Here is a 15007-nt window from a genome sequence, read left to right on the forward strand (position 1 = left end):
ACACATCACAAAACGTTAACAAATAGACATCATCTATGCCCTGGGGAGCACAGCAAACTGCTTTCTTTTTCTTGGCTGGCTCAGCTCGTGCTGGAGTTGTGGGACTTTTCATCTCTGTACTTGGAGGAGCAGAGTAAAAGTAGTTTGATAAATTGTGGAAAAATAACTCGCTGGCTTTCCTCAGAACCTCTCCTCTGCAGCTCCTCCTCTCGCTGTACTCCTTCCAGCACCCCAGAATTCCCTGCCTCCGTGCATGTTATGGCACCTTTGGGATGTGTTAGTCATAAGAATGAAGCTACTGGTGCTTTGCAGGCATATTTTAACTCTGGCTCTGGCAGGAGAGCTCTGACACAGCCCTGCTGTCGGCACGTCTGGGGAGCGTTTGCTCGCCGATGCCTCCTGAGATTCCAGACTGCTCCAAAAATAAAAGGGAAACGGCCAATTTTTATTTCCTCAGGTATGCTGGAGGTCCTTCTGTCGTTCTTTGGTGGTGGTGAGGGCTCTGGGGCGCGGGGTGAAGGTGGATGGCGGCAGCAGAGGTGGCTCCAACAGGAGCTTTGTGCTGTCATGCCCAGCTCCAGTTCTGTCCTTTCTCCTCTGAGCAGCGTCACCGAAGCTGGGGGGACTTTCCTTTTCTCTCTTGAGCCCCTGAGGGTTCTTTTCCGCACTGGGAGAATTCGCATTCGTCCTTTCAGCCTGGGGATCTCCAGGCTGCTCTGCCCTGGCCCCTTGGCACCGTGGATGCTCCATGGGATCCTCCCGTTCCCTGGGACCCAGAGCCGCCCGAGGCTGAGCAGAGGCAGCTCCAGGAGGCTGCAGCGGCATCAGGAGGCACCGAATCACCTCTGTGATGGTGCCCTGTGTGCAGCAGAGCCAATCTGGGCTTGGGCTGAGCCTAAATTTGCTTTCTTTGAATTCATTTGGATCTCAGGACTCGTCTGTAATTGCAGGTAATTAACTTCTCCTCTCAGGGCAGCTGATAAGTGAGAGCTTCCCTGACTTTCTGGACATTTGCTCCCAGGGGCAGGAGTCCTGTCAGGCTCTTTTCATCTCAAATGGAGCAATCTGGAGCAATTTCAGCAAATATTCACAAAAGTGAGGTCAAGCCAAACAGTCTGACTGTCTGCTTTTGCATATAAATGTAGAATTCCTGGTTTATCCCAGCAGGTTTGGTGCCAGCCTTGGTTTGGAAAACTTTTCCTGGGCATTTTAGGCCCAGTTCAGTAACCAGCAGCGATGGGTCAAAAATTATCCGATATTCTTATCAAATATTTTCACCTTTTTTTTTTATCAAGCAGTGCATTGTCCAGCAGCAGAAGGCCAGGAAGACTTAAAATCCCAAAGGATTTAAATTAAAATACTCAGGTATTACAGGGATATTCAGACCTTTCATGCTCAGAGTGATTTCTTATTATTTTTCACATAACCACGTGCGTATTACTGATATTATGGAAAAAAAGGGGACAAAAATGGTGTGAAGGAAAATTTTTCCAGCCTGTCCATGTTAAATATTCTCACAGAGAAGAGGCTGTGGCACAGAGAACCAGCTTTTAAATATTTCTCTCCCTCACACCGAGATCTGGGGGACAAAAATACATTAAACCAGCAAAGTGCAGTGGTTGGAAAAGGTTTTGTTGAATGAAATGTCGTTTTTTTTTTTGTTTTCCCCTCAGGGAACCATAAGAAAATTTTTCTTTCTGAGCATATCTCCAGCTGAAATGAGCTCCAGCAGTGGTCACAACCTGCCATAAAAATGCCATGTGCAAGAGAATATATTTAATATTGGGCAAGCAGAATAGAACGATACGATCTGTTTGGGGTTTGAAGGTAAATGTTTAGACTTTTTTCCCCTTTGAAATAATCTGGGAGAGATGCTGGTTGGCTCAGTGGGAAATGAAATCACGGAGGATTTATGCCATTAATGACAGGCTATGATGTCAAAGACATCTGGCCCGTGGCCATAACCTTTTGTGTGGCTCTGGTTGACTCTGATAAATAAACAGCCCTGCTCAGCTGCTGCCTGCAGAGGAGTCCCCAGCACTTGGGAGCCCTGAAACTTAAAAAGATCGAGGTGAAATTATGGGGGAAGGAGCTTTTTCCCCTCAGGATCTCTGGGTTCTGCAGCAGGGCTTGGTTAATGTCTAAAGCAACAATACCCAAACTGATCTGACTTTCTGAGCCTCTGCAGGCTCCTGTTGATTTGTAATTAATCAAAGTCCCAGGCACATGGTCAGTAGTGTCCATCACCACGGGTTTTGCTCCTCCTGCCCCATTTGTGGTATCAAAAGCAGATTGGGTTGGATTTTAGAGTCACTCCAGCAGCACCCAGCCTTGGCACAGGTGGAGGCAGTGCCAGGGCAGTGCCCAGGCTGGAAGAGCACTGCAAATCCCACTGCAGAGGGACAGGGAATTCCTGACACCTGTGTACCTCTGGTGTGCTCCCTACCTGTGCCCTCGAGGCACTCACAGCCACAATTCCAATCACATCTGGGCAGAAAATGCCCAGGATTTGCCTGCAGCCAGTTCAGCTCCGTGCTGTTACTGGTGCCATTTTTCTCTCCACACAGAGCTCTTTTCCTTGGGAGTTTTGTCCCTGGGGGTTGTGTTGCTGATGGTTCTCCAGGTGCCAGTCCCTCAGCTGTGCCACTGACTGACTGCCACCCATCTAAATGCCACCCTGGAAGGATGCAGGGCCTTTGGTGACCACAACCAGCAGCACCCCAGTGGTCAGGGGGTCTGTGAAGGTCTGAGCTGAGCTCTGTGTCCTGCAGGGGTTTGGCCCCTGAACCCCTGGTGATTCCAGCAGATCCCACCTGTGCCGTGTGATCCAGCACCAGTCCAGCCCTGGGATTTGGGTGAGGACCTGGCAGGACTGTGCAGCTCCCAGGGCCAGAGGGTTTGCCTGGAAGGTGGCTCAGGACTGCTGGAACAGCTCTGCAGAAACCCTGGTGGCCAGAGGGGCGTGAACAGCCTGAAGGGTGGTGCCAGAGCTCAGCCACAGCCACTGCCACCAGGACTTAAAACATTTTCCCTTCTCCCCTTTTCTTCCACTGAACAAAGCAAAGAAAAACATCAAGAAGGCAGAAAATGTTTTTTTGGGTCTGTGCATCCTCAGGAGGACCCAAAACCCATCCCTTCTATGACCTGCCAGCTGCCAACCTCCCCAGGGAAACCTGGTTTGGTGGAATCACAGAGTCATGGAATGGTTTGGGTTGGAAGGGACCTTAAAGCTCAGTCATTAAAGGGCATCCCCCTGATTCAGGGTCTGGTTTTCCCTTTTCTTGCTCTCCTGGTACCTGTTTTCCATCCCTTTCCTGTCTCTGACCACAGGCAGTTGGACTTTGAGTCTTTAATGTCACGGAGTGACTTTGGCACAACTCTCAGTGCCTGTCTGGGGCTCAGAGGGCTCCAAACCAAGAGCCTGGAGCAGGAATGGGTCAGGTCCCTTTGTCCTGGCCAGGAGCACACTGCCCTGCCTGGTGTCCTACTTACATACTGCTCTTAATTAGCTCACAGCGCTAATTAGCACCAATGTGCAAAATCTAGCAGAACATTGAGCAGAAAACATCTCGATTTGGGCAGATTCATACCCTGTGAATATTATTTCTCTTTAATTTCAAGTCCCTTCAGCAGAAACCTCTTCTCCCCCAGGAGTGGAGTCTCCTGGGCAGGGTTACAGAGTAGAATAAGAAAAGAACTTTAACCCACGCTGTAAACCATACATTAATATTGAATAAGCTCCTGCCTTCTTTCAACACAAATAAAATATTACTGCTCTCCAAGCTGAAATATGTTTAAATGGAGCAAAGATTTCTATTTTTCCAAAACAAACAGTCTTCAAGTGAGGTCCTTTTGCAATTATTCTAGAGATCTCTTTGTGGATTGGACGGGGGCCTAAATATAATGTTGCAGATTGTAAGCTCTGACAGCACCAATAATTACAGTGCTGTAATTATTGCAGCTTAAGCACCCCACTTTCCTCTGGGTATCAGGACTCCCTTTTTCACCTTGATGTTTAGAGCATTTTAATGTATTCTGGTGGAACATTTAAGCCTCAATCACCAGCTCCTCTGGAAAGTACACTCTCATATTTTTAGGACTGGAAAAGGACAGAGGGAACTTGTTTCTCCCTATTAAAGTGATAATAAGTGTCTCTGCTAATCAAGGGGGGAGGGAGAGGAAGAAAGGCAATAATGTGGCAGTTTTAATGATCCAATTATGTCACAAAACGAGAATGTGAAGGGTGAAACACAATCACCAAAGTGCGGAGCTGCTCCGACATCTGACAGCGTTGAAGGTGCCAGAGCTGCTCAGTCCTGGGGCAGGTGGATGCAAGGTCCCAACCCAACCCAGCCACAACCTCCAGCCTGGCACAGCCAGTCCTGGTCCCTTTTTTGACCTGAATCAGCCCTCAGCAAGATCTGTGGCCAACATCGATGCTCTCTGCAGTAAAACTTCCAGAGAAGCTGTGGTTGCCCCATCCCTGGAATGTCCAAGGCCAGGCTTGGAGCACCCTGGGATAATGGAAGGTGTCCCTGCCCACGACAGGGGTGGGGCTGATGGGCTTTAAGGTCCTTTCCAACTCAAACTGCTCCGTGATTCTGTGATTTTAATGGATAATTTTATCTCTCATCCCTCCCTGCCAGTGGGGAAATCGAATCCTGTGAGCTGCGGCGCCGAGGAAGCAGCAGAAAGGAGCCAGGGCTGTTTGCTGCACATTTGGTTGCAGTCCAGTGTTGCTCCAGAAGAAATTAAGATGTAATATTGGTCATTTGAATAATTTTTTCATTAATTTTTGGGGATGTTTCAAGGCTCCTTAAATGAGAGGCCCTGAGACATGCTGAGCCAGGAGGGACGAGGCGTTGGTGGATGTGAGGGAACATCGTATGATTTCCACTGCTCTGTGCCACAGACTGGAAGGGGAAAATAAATACCCTGGTAGCTGAGATAATCCTGGTGGAACAATCCTGTAATATCTGCTGAAAGCTGTGTGCACGACTGGATTGGGAACTTCCAAATGGGAACATTTCCAGTGTGTGCAGTGGCTCACCTCTGATTTAAATTCCCTTAATTCTACCCTTGAAGTTCCTAGTCCTTTGCACTTAAAAAGGCAGAACTGCTTATTGTTTGTGTTTGGGAAAGGAGAAAAGATCTTTAAGTCTCAAAATGTGCCTTTTTTCCATTTTTTTTTCCCTCAGAAAAATGTAATTGCACACAAACCCCTCTAAACAATTCTCCTTGGCTGCCTGAAGAGTCCCTTGGCTGAATTGTAAATCACTATGAAGTACACCAAAATAAAAAAAAATAGCAAGATCAGGGCATAAATGAGGTTTGGAGCTGTCTGGTCTGGGGTTCTGTGAGGTAATTAAATCAAGGAGACTTTCTGATCTATAGAAGGGTCAATGTAGCAGGGCAGTGCTTTGAACCATGGGCTCGTTAAGGCACAATTGCCTTCTTTGCTGCCCGGATTGTTTATAACAGAGGGCTTATTTCGGAGCAGTCAATAACTGGAGAGCATAAATCACAGACCAGGGGGAGTTATTCCCACTTCATGGGCCAGATCCTCGGCTGGTATAAATCCCTGCTGCCCCAGTGATGTCACCTCAGTGCTTTATTTACGTAATGCCAAGTTCTGGCTCATGCTGTTCCCCTTGGACTGGCTTTTATTGACTCGTGTAGGCATGGATTTTCACGGATGGAATGAAGGTGGGGATCATTGGGGTAGGTGAAAAGGAATTTTGTCAAGTCTGACAAAATTCTCTTCCTGCTGCCTTCATTTTATTAAAAAAAAAAGAGTTACTATCTGAATTCTTGTCACTCAGAACCATTTCCCGAAATCCCACCGTGGTCACTCGGAACATTCACTTTTCCTAAGTATTCCTGTTGGGTTTTGGGTGATTTAATGGTACTGGTTCTAGATTTTAATTCAATTCAGAAAGGACATCCTCAGGCTCAGCACTGGCAGGGCAGGGATGGCAGCACAGCCCTGGTCCAGCTTTCTGCAGAGGGATGTGCCCAGCATTTTGGGAATGTCTAAGTCTGGCTTTCCATGGGATTGCAGCACCAGGGTTCCAGCTCTGCTCCTTGGGACCCTTCCTGTTCCCCTGGGTAGTGTTGGGTTCAGCCAGATCACTGACAGATGGATTTCCAAAATCTCCCTCAAAGCTGAAGATACATCTCCATGAATCTCTTTGAAAACTGAAGATGAATCTCCAAAAACCTCCTCCAAAGCTGGAGATCAGCTCCAACCACCTGAGTGCTGGGCCGGTGCTGCATATGGCTGGAAAAACTCCTGCCACAGCCGAGGTGAGCCCAAGATCTGCTTTAAACTCAGCTTTAAACCCCTGCACCACCAGTGTCCAATCTCCCCTGCCCCAAGCACTGAGCCAGCCCAGCTTTGCTCCCCTCAATCCCACCTCATCCTCCAACCCAACCTTGTTACTAAGAACTAATTAAACACACTGAAGGTCTTTCCCAGTGTTGTTGCAGTGGTTGCTGGGAGCAGAGCTGGTGTGAAGTCATTCTTGTGCCCTGTTTCATCACGCTGATGTCGGGGCTGCTGTCAGCACTGGCAGGGTGGTGTTTATGGAGCTGGAGATCGATATTAAATACTGGATTTAGGATCCATTGGCAGAGCTGCAGCTCGGACTATGTTTGACCTTCTTGGGCTGACAGGGAGCCAGAGGGGTTTTTCCATGGCATTTTAAGTTAAAGGAGTTTCCGCTGCCTGGCTTTCTCCTCTCCCTCCACCCTATCACAGTGACAACGCTCGTTGGAAATCATAAAAAGAGATTTCTCGGAGGAAATAATAAAAATTTATGAAAGAAATCCCCAGAGAACAAAACAAACCAGCAGAGAGACTGAGCACGAGGAAACAGCCAAGGAATAATGTGAAAAATTGATGAGCAGAGCTGCAGATACTGGAAAACAATAAACAAGCAGAATCTGCTTAACTGGGGCTGATTGTAATGTTATTTCTCCGGGTGGAAAACACTGAGTTTTATATCCATGCAGGATTTTGGCACTCGCACAATGGTGTGTCCAGGCATTTCAGCTCTCTGCTGTTCTCTTTGAAACACACAAAAATTATGTCCACTGTTTTTTCCATGAAAAATTACCGGCGTTTTATTCCAAGCTGTGTCACAAATCAGAGCTGTCACTGCAGCGAGGGTGAAACATTCGCCGGCTCTCATCGCTGTCCTCCTCCCCCTGCTCTCAGGGGAGGGAGGAACATATGTGTTTGAGAACAAATAGTCATAATTGGTGGTGTTTAAATGCCATCCTCTGGCAGAATAAACCTGTACCTGTGAGGAAAAGCAGAGGAGAGAGGATCTGCAGGAACAGGGAACTGCATCAGGACAAATATTTGCATCCCAGCCCTGGGAGGCTTCTCTTCCTTTCCCTCTGCTTCTCCTCCAGCCTCTGCCCATCCACCAAACTCAGCTCTTGGGCTGGACAAGGCAGATTTTATTCCCCACCCTGTTTAAGATGACACCTAAACTTCATCTCATGTGATGCTCCTGGTTGCTGCCACATCATAAAACCTCTCAAAATGCTGATTTGTTCCTCAAAGCAAATGGAAGCCTGGAAATTTCCCTGCTGATGCTTTGATGATTTATAAACACACAGCCCACACCCCATCCCCATATATTTGCTGTCTTCACCTATCTGTAAATCCATCACCTTCACTAACCCAGCTTTTCCCACCAACTTCCTCCAAGCAATGCGGAAGCCTCAGACCCTCAGAGGTGGCAGCAGTTCTTCCTGAACCCGTGATGGCACTTTCTCTGCACGTCCTCTTAACCCAGAGATCTTTCTTATGCTCCTAATCTTCCTGAAGCCATCAATTCTTATCCAAAGCTGCTTAAGCACTTTGGGGAGGAACGTTCATTTCCAGGCAATATGTGCCCAACCCCGGCCCAGGGCTGCTTTGCAAGAGGAGCTGCCCATAATCCGGAATAAAATTAAACCTTAATCACCGTGTTCTGAGGGAAAGATTTGTCACTGCCCAGCAAAGAGGGATCTTAATGAAGACGTTGGTCCTTGCAGGGCACAAATCCATTTGGATCCGCTGGCTTAAAGGGATGTGCAGCTGTGTGCAGGAATGGGGGATTTCCCCCTCTGAAGCAGCGTGGTGCTGTTAAGACAGTTTTGTATATTTACATATAAGCACTGGAGAGCCTTAAAAATGGAGATATAATTATATCTAACTGTCTGAATGCCATTAAATCAGCAGGATGTGGAGCGTTCACCTCAGTGCCAGGAGCTGCTGCTGCAGGGCAGCCTCATCCCTGTTTGTACCAATGGACCTGCAGATGAATGAAATCTCATTTTCCTGCTGTGACACCATGACAGAGGTCAGAAATCAACCCAGGTCTCCTGAGCCGCCGCCCCTGAGCACGAACCACAAAGATTCTTTCGCCCTCTCCATTTCTCAACTGCTGGTAATTACACTTAGAAAAGCTCTGGAAGCCAAAACAAACAAGGGAGATGTTTCCAGTGAGCTTTCAGTTTGTTACGAGTCCTTCCAAGAGGGTTTTGTGCACGAGGCAATGCAGAAAGTTCTCACATTGCTGAGCCTTCTCCTCGTGTCTCCGTGCCAGGCGTTTGCGTCCGAGCTGACATCGCCCTCCTTGGACGGGATGTTTTCTCCCTCTCACATGATGGGAAAAACAAATTCCAGGCTGAATCAGGACTCAGCCAACGTGATCTGGATTGGTTTCAAAGGACAAGGAATTTGGTCACTCAGGACCTACCTCAGAACCGACTGGAAGTAATTTTATGCATTTTTTTTATTCCCTGCCACGTTACAAAGAGTGACCTCATGGGCAGAGCACTCATGGGTGACAGCAAATGTCCACAGATTTCCTATTCACTATATTTAATTTTAAATACAACCAGTGGGGAGGAAAAAAATAGGCATTGATTGGATTTTTCTATGCTACATAATATTTTCATGGATTAGAAAATTCCAGCACCTCCTCGCTCTGCACTGAGTCATTGGAATGTGCTTATCACAGGTGAATCTATTGGAGAAAATCATCTGTATTGCCTTTTTTTTTCCTTGGAGCCTGTTCATCCATGATCTCATGGAGCTTCCCAAGAGTTGGCTGAAGTCTGGGCACTGTGTCCCTCTAATTAGTGATAAAATCTCACCTGGCACCGCATTTTACCATCAGCACAAGTTATCTGGGAGATCTCCTTCAAGAGAAACCTGTGGGAATGTTTCAATCCTGTTATTGACTTTTCTTCCCAAGCTTTGTAATTAATTCCCTCTGCCCCGGGCGGGCTGGATTAGCGGGGACAGCTGAGCTGGGCTCTGGCACAAACGCCTGTGTCCGTCTGTGTGTCCCTGCCCCACCACTGGTGACTCTCCCTTTGCTTCCAGAGTCTGATAAAACCATGGAGATGTAAAAGTAACACATGGTGACGTTTAAAATTAATTAAAAACTAAGGATGCTCCAGCCCACAGGAGCAGGGCAAGGTGGGAGGCACCCATTTGCCTTTTAATTCCCTGTCTTCAAACCTCACAGATTTCTAGGAATAAAGCATCTCATATCATTCTCCAACTTGGAACTCTACAGGGTGAAAGACACGACAGACCCTGAAGAATTCCTTTGATGAGACATCGACTTCCAAGGCAGCGATTTTTTATAAGAGTTTGGGCCAACGGTGCAGGTAACAGTGGTGGGATTTCTGCTTGGCTTTGAGACCAGCGAGTTCATCCCGGCAATCGGGATTTAAGCCTAGAATTCCCCTTGAAAAGGACCAGTGGCTTTGGGAGATCCTTTAAGGAAAATCTGGCTGCAGGGTTTGGTGCTCAGTGTCCAGTGGGTGCCAACCCCAACTCAACAGGGTGCTGTAACTGCAGATCACATGCTGTGGCAGAAAGCCCTTGTAAAACTGGATTAGGGATGAATTCAACCTTCTAGGACAAAATCTAGACAGGCTGATGCCCAGCCTACAGACCGTGTTTTACCTCAGAAATTACACCCTGATGAGGTGTGGAGGTGACTCAGACCCCAAGGGGTACAAACACAAAGCTCACCCTGACCCACCCAGCCTTTTGGGGAGCAGGTAGAGCTGGACCTCAGCCAAAGCCTGGGGACGCACACATCAACATTCCAGGCTCCCTCTGCTGAAGTCAGCTGGCAAACGGGGGTTTAGTGCTGGCCAAACCCAGTTTTAGCTGCCTCTCTGGAGAGATTAGGTAGAGCTGCTGGAAAATGAACACTGACCCACTCAAGTTTATGTTTTAAAGCTAAATTGAGCAGATGATTTTATTATCTGACTACAAACCAGTCCAACCCACATGAAGAGAAGGCTGGAGCACCAAGCAAACATCTCCTGGCCAACATGGCACTGCTATCAGGGGAGATTTCCAGCAACCTCTGTCACAAGTTGCAAGATGTTTATGAGAAACAAAGAGAGTTTGAAATGACATGACATTTAATTTTTTAAGGCAGTAATTGCCTATTTCCTTACCAAAATTAGAAACAGCAAATGTTTTGTAAAGCCCTCCCTCCAGCAACCTCTATTGTGATTCAGATTCTTTTCTTTACAGCTGAGGCATCGATCCCTTTTCCAAGAGAAGCCCGGGATGGGCTCGTACCCCTTGAGCTCAGCTCAAATTCATCACAGGCAGTGCCAGGGGGGCAGTGCCAGCTCTGTGCTGCTGCAGGAGCCAGGTGAATGTGCCTGCAAGGGAATGACTGAGGCAGCTGCGAGGGGTAAGTTTCATCTCCTCAGTCCTCAAGGAGAAAACAACTTTGCTCGCCATCCCAGTCCTCCTGGAAGCTGCTCTGCTTAAAAATTAAAGGATGGAAATGGGTTTTCTTGTGAGGTTTGTTCTGTTTCACCACTCAAGCTGAAGGTGAAGAATTGTTGGTTCAAATATGGTTCAAATTTGTGGGGATATAGAGAGAGAATTATGGAACGGTTTGGGTGGGAAGGGACGTCAGAGATCATCCAGTTCCACAGGGACATCTTCCACCATGCCAGGTGGCTCCAAGCCCCATCCGAGCTGGCCTTGGACACTTGGGATGGGGCCTCCATCTGTGGGATGGACATGACTTATGGCTAAAGTTTTAATTAGCACAATTATCCTTTGATGAATGAGTGTTGCTGAGCTGACATCAATTATGTCTCCCTTCAACCCCTTTTTGCCACATGCCCCAGCTACAAATATTTGCAAAATGCCTCAGAAACTCCTAGAAATGGTTGTACCTCAGTTAATGAGAAATTCCAGAGTCCTGCAAAAAATCATGCTTGGAATGCAAACTCAAACTACCAGGCAAGGCAAACGAGGGATCCTTATTCTCACAAGAGGTTCACGGAGTGCTCTGTGCTCCAGGGATCTTGCTGTACCTTCCGAGGGTTCAGAAGGACATGAAATTATCTTGCCCCAGGCAGGGATTGTGGAACCCTCCAGTGCCTGCAGCATAAACCTGGGTAAATGCTGGGAGACAAAATTAATTGCGATAAGGGCAGGAGCTGCAGATCCTGGTGACAGGAGTGAACACAGGAATAAATCTTGTGTCTTCCTCTGAATGGGATCAGAGTCCTCGCCAGAGCAGTTCTTGGAGGACTTCATTTCAGAGGAAAGTGTTGCTACTGCTGAAAATACCACAATAGAGTTAATTCCAGGGTATTCCTGGCGGATGGTGACTGAAACCAGAGGCAGCTTTAAAACGAGGTGAAAATTAAAGTATTACACTGAGTGTGGCAACGTGGTTACATCCTTTTCTTCTGCTGCTGGACCACCAGTATCCCACCCTTTTACCATTATTATGCCTTTAAACAGTATTTTTTTCCTCTCACATTTCTTTAGCCCACTGATCTGCTTTGTCCAGGTCATTTTAAAGTTTCTGTCTTCCTCTTTTTGCCTTTTGTGGGCTCTCCAAATTTGGAAAATTGTGATCAGGGCTGAAATTACAATGAAGAAAATTACCCCAGTGGTCTCACAGCTTTGCTAAGGACACTGTGCACATGAAGAATTCCTGTAAGTCTGGGATCTGGCATCGCTCCATGAGGTGAATCCCTTTTGGTGGCTGTCAGATATTGCTGCATATTGGACTCAAAAGCTGTTTCCAGCAGAACACAGGGGGAAAATGAGAAATACCTCACTGTGGAGCACCTGGAATGCTGACTGTCCCATCTCGTCTCTCCCTGCTGTGAATCCTCACGCTGGACACAGATGGATTCCAAATCCCTAATCCATGGAAGCCTGTGTCTCACGGAAGGGGTCATTTAGCAGGAGAAAGAGGCTCTTCCAGCATCTCCTGTGACAGCCACAAGCACGTGGGGACAATCCTTAATGTGTCCCCAAAGGCACAGGTGTCAAGTAGGGAGGGACAGCTGCCTTTGGGCAGGGCTGCCACCAACACATCTGACCTAAAATCTGCATCGATTCTTGCAGCAGCTGAATTAAATTCCACCCCTCAAATCCCTGCGGAGGCTTTTAGGGCAGGAAAACATCGTGTGGCCGGAGGGTCTCGTTACACCTTGTGACAGGGAGCAGGCCCTGAGCCACGGCTGGAGCCCAGTTCCAGCTCCTCGGGGCCTGTCTCTGTTCTGGCTTTGCTCCGTGGGCACTGGGTAATTCCCACCCTTCCCATCTCAGGCTTTTCAAGGATTTGTGGCGCTGGCATGTGGCACATCCTCCCCATGGAGGACTGGCGGAGCGGGCAGGATGGAGCAGGCATGATACTGGATATTAATTCCCATGGAAGCCCTGATGGGGAAACAGATGCCAGAGCAAAGGGAGAATCATCCAGCACTTGTGCTGTGAGTAGGGAGCACTGCTCGGGATGAAGGTTTCCTGGGATGAGATCATCAGTGCTCTTTGGGGAACGCCTTGTTGTGCCCACAGGAGTTCTGTGGCAAGAAAAAATGATGCCTCTTCAAGGAAAAGTGCAAAAAGATTTTTACCAGTTGCCAGCTGACAAACCAGTGGAACATCTGAGTACTTGTCTCTTGGTTTTGCAGCTCTATCAAGACCGGCAAAACCACAACGGGGCTGGGCTTGATTTGCCCTGCTGCCTTTTGAGCCATTTGGTGTTTTCTAAATTCCTCCCTCTCTCATTTGTCATGTCTGCTGTGACTTCCCAGCAGGCAGCAGGCACAAGGTACACGCTGAGTGATCATCCTGTCGGGTTTTCCACATCTGACACTCAAAAATAAAAATATGTGGAGGGGAAAGAACCATTTGCTGCGAGTGATAACGGCTCTGCCGGTGGCTGCCCCGGGACATCGCTGACGTGGGGACGCTGGGGACGACACACGTGGGCACACAGGGAAATGGGAGGTGTGGTGGCCGTGGAGCACTGGGGGCAGAAGGGATGGGACATGGAAAATCAGGGGCAGGGCAGGAACAGGGCACAAGGCTCTGTGGATCAGTCTGGGGCTGTCCTGGCAAACCTGGCCTGGGTTTCAAGTCGCCCTCAACTGATTTATGGGCTGGATGCAGACCTATAAATCCTGTACGGATTCTGCAATGGGGCTCTCTGGGAATCTCCAGCTGAGCTTTTTCCTGCTTTTTCTGAGACTCACACAAATACAAACCAAAAGCCTCAACCCAAATTCTGCCAAATCAGGGGGAATGTGCCAAAGTAGAGTGTTTTTAATGGTCTTTCCTCGTTTTGTGGCTTATGGGATGGGCACTGGGGGGCTAAGCAATAAATAAAGGAATACAGACAGTGTTTTGTGAACTCTGGGCATGACCTTTTCCACGAGGTGAAGTTATTGTGTGAGGCTTTCCTGTCTGAATGGGAAGGGACAGCACAATAAATGATCCCTCAGCAAGTGCTGACAACTCAATCACAAGGGTAGGGACTAATTTCAAGGTCCAGCCAAACTGAAATTGCTGCTGAGCCACAGCTGGATATGAGGCGTCCCTTGGGCTGGGAGGGCATCAGCAGCCCAGAAAAAGGCAGTCACTACAAAAGGTTAAAAAACCTCATCTATTTAACGTCAGAGGATAAGTGAGCTCTAGACAGAGAGACCCAGAACGATTTATTGCCCTTAAAATCTGTTTTGTCTGAAAAGTATCTTTTTTTCCCCCTAAATAAAAGTGTCTCTTATAAATAAACATGGCTTGGATAAGGCCCTTTGCTGGACAGCAGCATCAGAAAGCAGAGAGCCACAGGCAGCGAAAAAAGGTCTGGCTTGCTGAAGTGATGGGCATAAATTTCCCTGAAAAGGTGCAAACAGGGTAATTTCTCCCCAAAATTCAGGATGCAGAGCCGGGATGAAGCTGGGCAGCGCTGGGGCAGGTGCTCCCGGCTCCAGCGAAGCAGCAGCAGCTGGAACATCTGCACCAGCCGGGTTTGGGTGGAGAGGGAGGGAAGGAGGAAGGCAATCAGCTCTTTCCGGGAGAGGAAGAGCAAGAAAAGCGGTGTTTGTCAATGGCAAAAGTGAAAAGAAAAAGCCCAGCCCTCAAACCCGACCAGTTCCAGCCGTCAGATAAGCTCATGGAGCGTTAACACTTCTTGTCTCACCCTTCCTGCCCTGCCCTGCCCTCTGCAAACGGAACATCGCCTCTGCTGCCCACCCTGTCCCGCTCTTATCTCTGCCATCGCAGCTCACCTCGGAGCAGTTCCTGTTGTCAAATCACCAAAACGGGGATGGTGACAAGTGACAGCAGCGTTCTCCATCGTGGGCACGGTGGCACCCAGGCGGAGCAGGGACCATGTCCAGGGAAGCTCTGAAGGGTTTGGTGATGGGGCAAATGGGATGATGGCCAGGGAATCTTCTCCCCCAGTGGGGTTTAGGGCCCACATCTTTTCCCTTTTCACTGTTGGAATGACTGCATGAATTGCTGCTGAATGAGGTACAAAGCAGCACCTGCTGCCCTGCAGGGTACTGACAGAACCCCTGGGTGCAAACAGAGCTCAGCCAATTCTCCCGCCCCTTTGCACTGGGAATAAATATTGGGGTAATGTTACACCAACCCTGCAGTCCAGCCAGGTCTGTAAAACTCTGTCATGGCTTCAAGCTTGTGCATTCC

At 48.2% G+C, this 15007-nt stretch overlaps 1 long non-coding RNA gene across 1 annotated transcript; it reads left to right on the forward strand.

The window, feature by feature from the left end:
- Window positions 1–271: 271 nt before the first annotated feature.
- Window positions 272–13324, forward strand: LOC121663362. The gene is made up of 3 exons (XR_006015613.1): window positions 272–457; window positions 8050–9678; window positions 10565–13324. It is a non-coding gene; the product is annotated as an uncharacterized LOC121663362 (long non-coding RNA).
- Window positions 13325–15007: the final 1683 nt, after the last annotated feature.

Source organism: Corvus kubaryi, unplaced genomic scaffold (assembly GCF_017639235.1).
Source record: "Corvus kubaryi isolate FWS band 111438036 unplaced genomic scaffold, C.kubaryi_AGA036_p1.0 37272, whole genome shotgun sequence".
Lineage (NCBI taxonomy): Eukaryota > Metazoa > Chordata > Aves > Passeriformes > Corvidae > Corvus > Corvus kubaryi.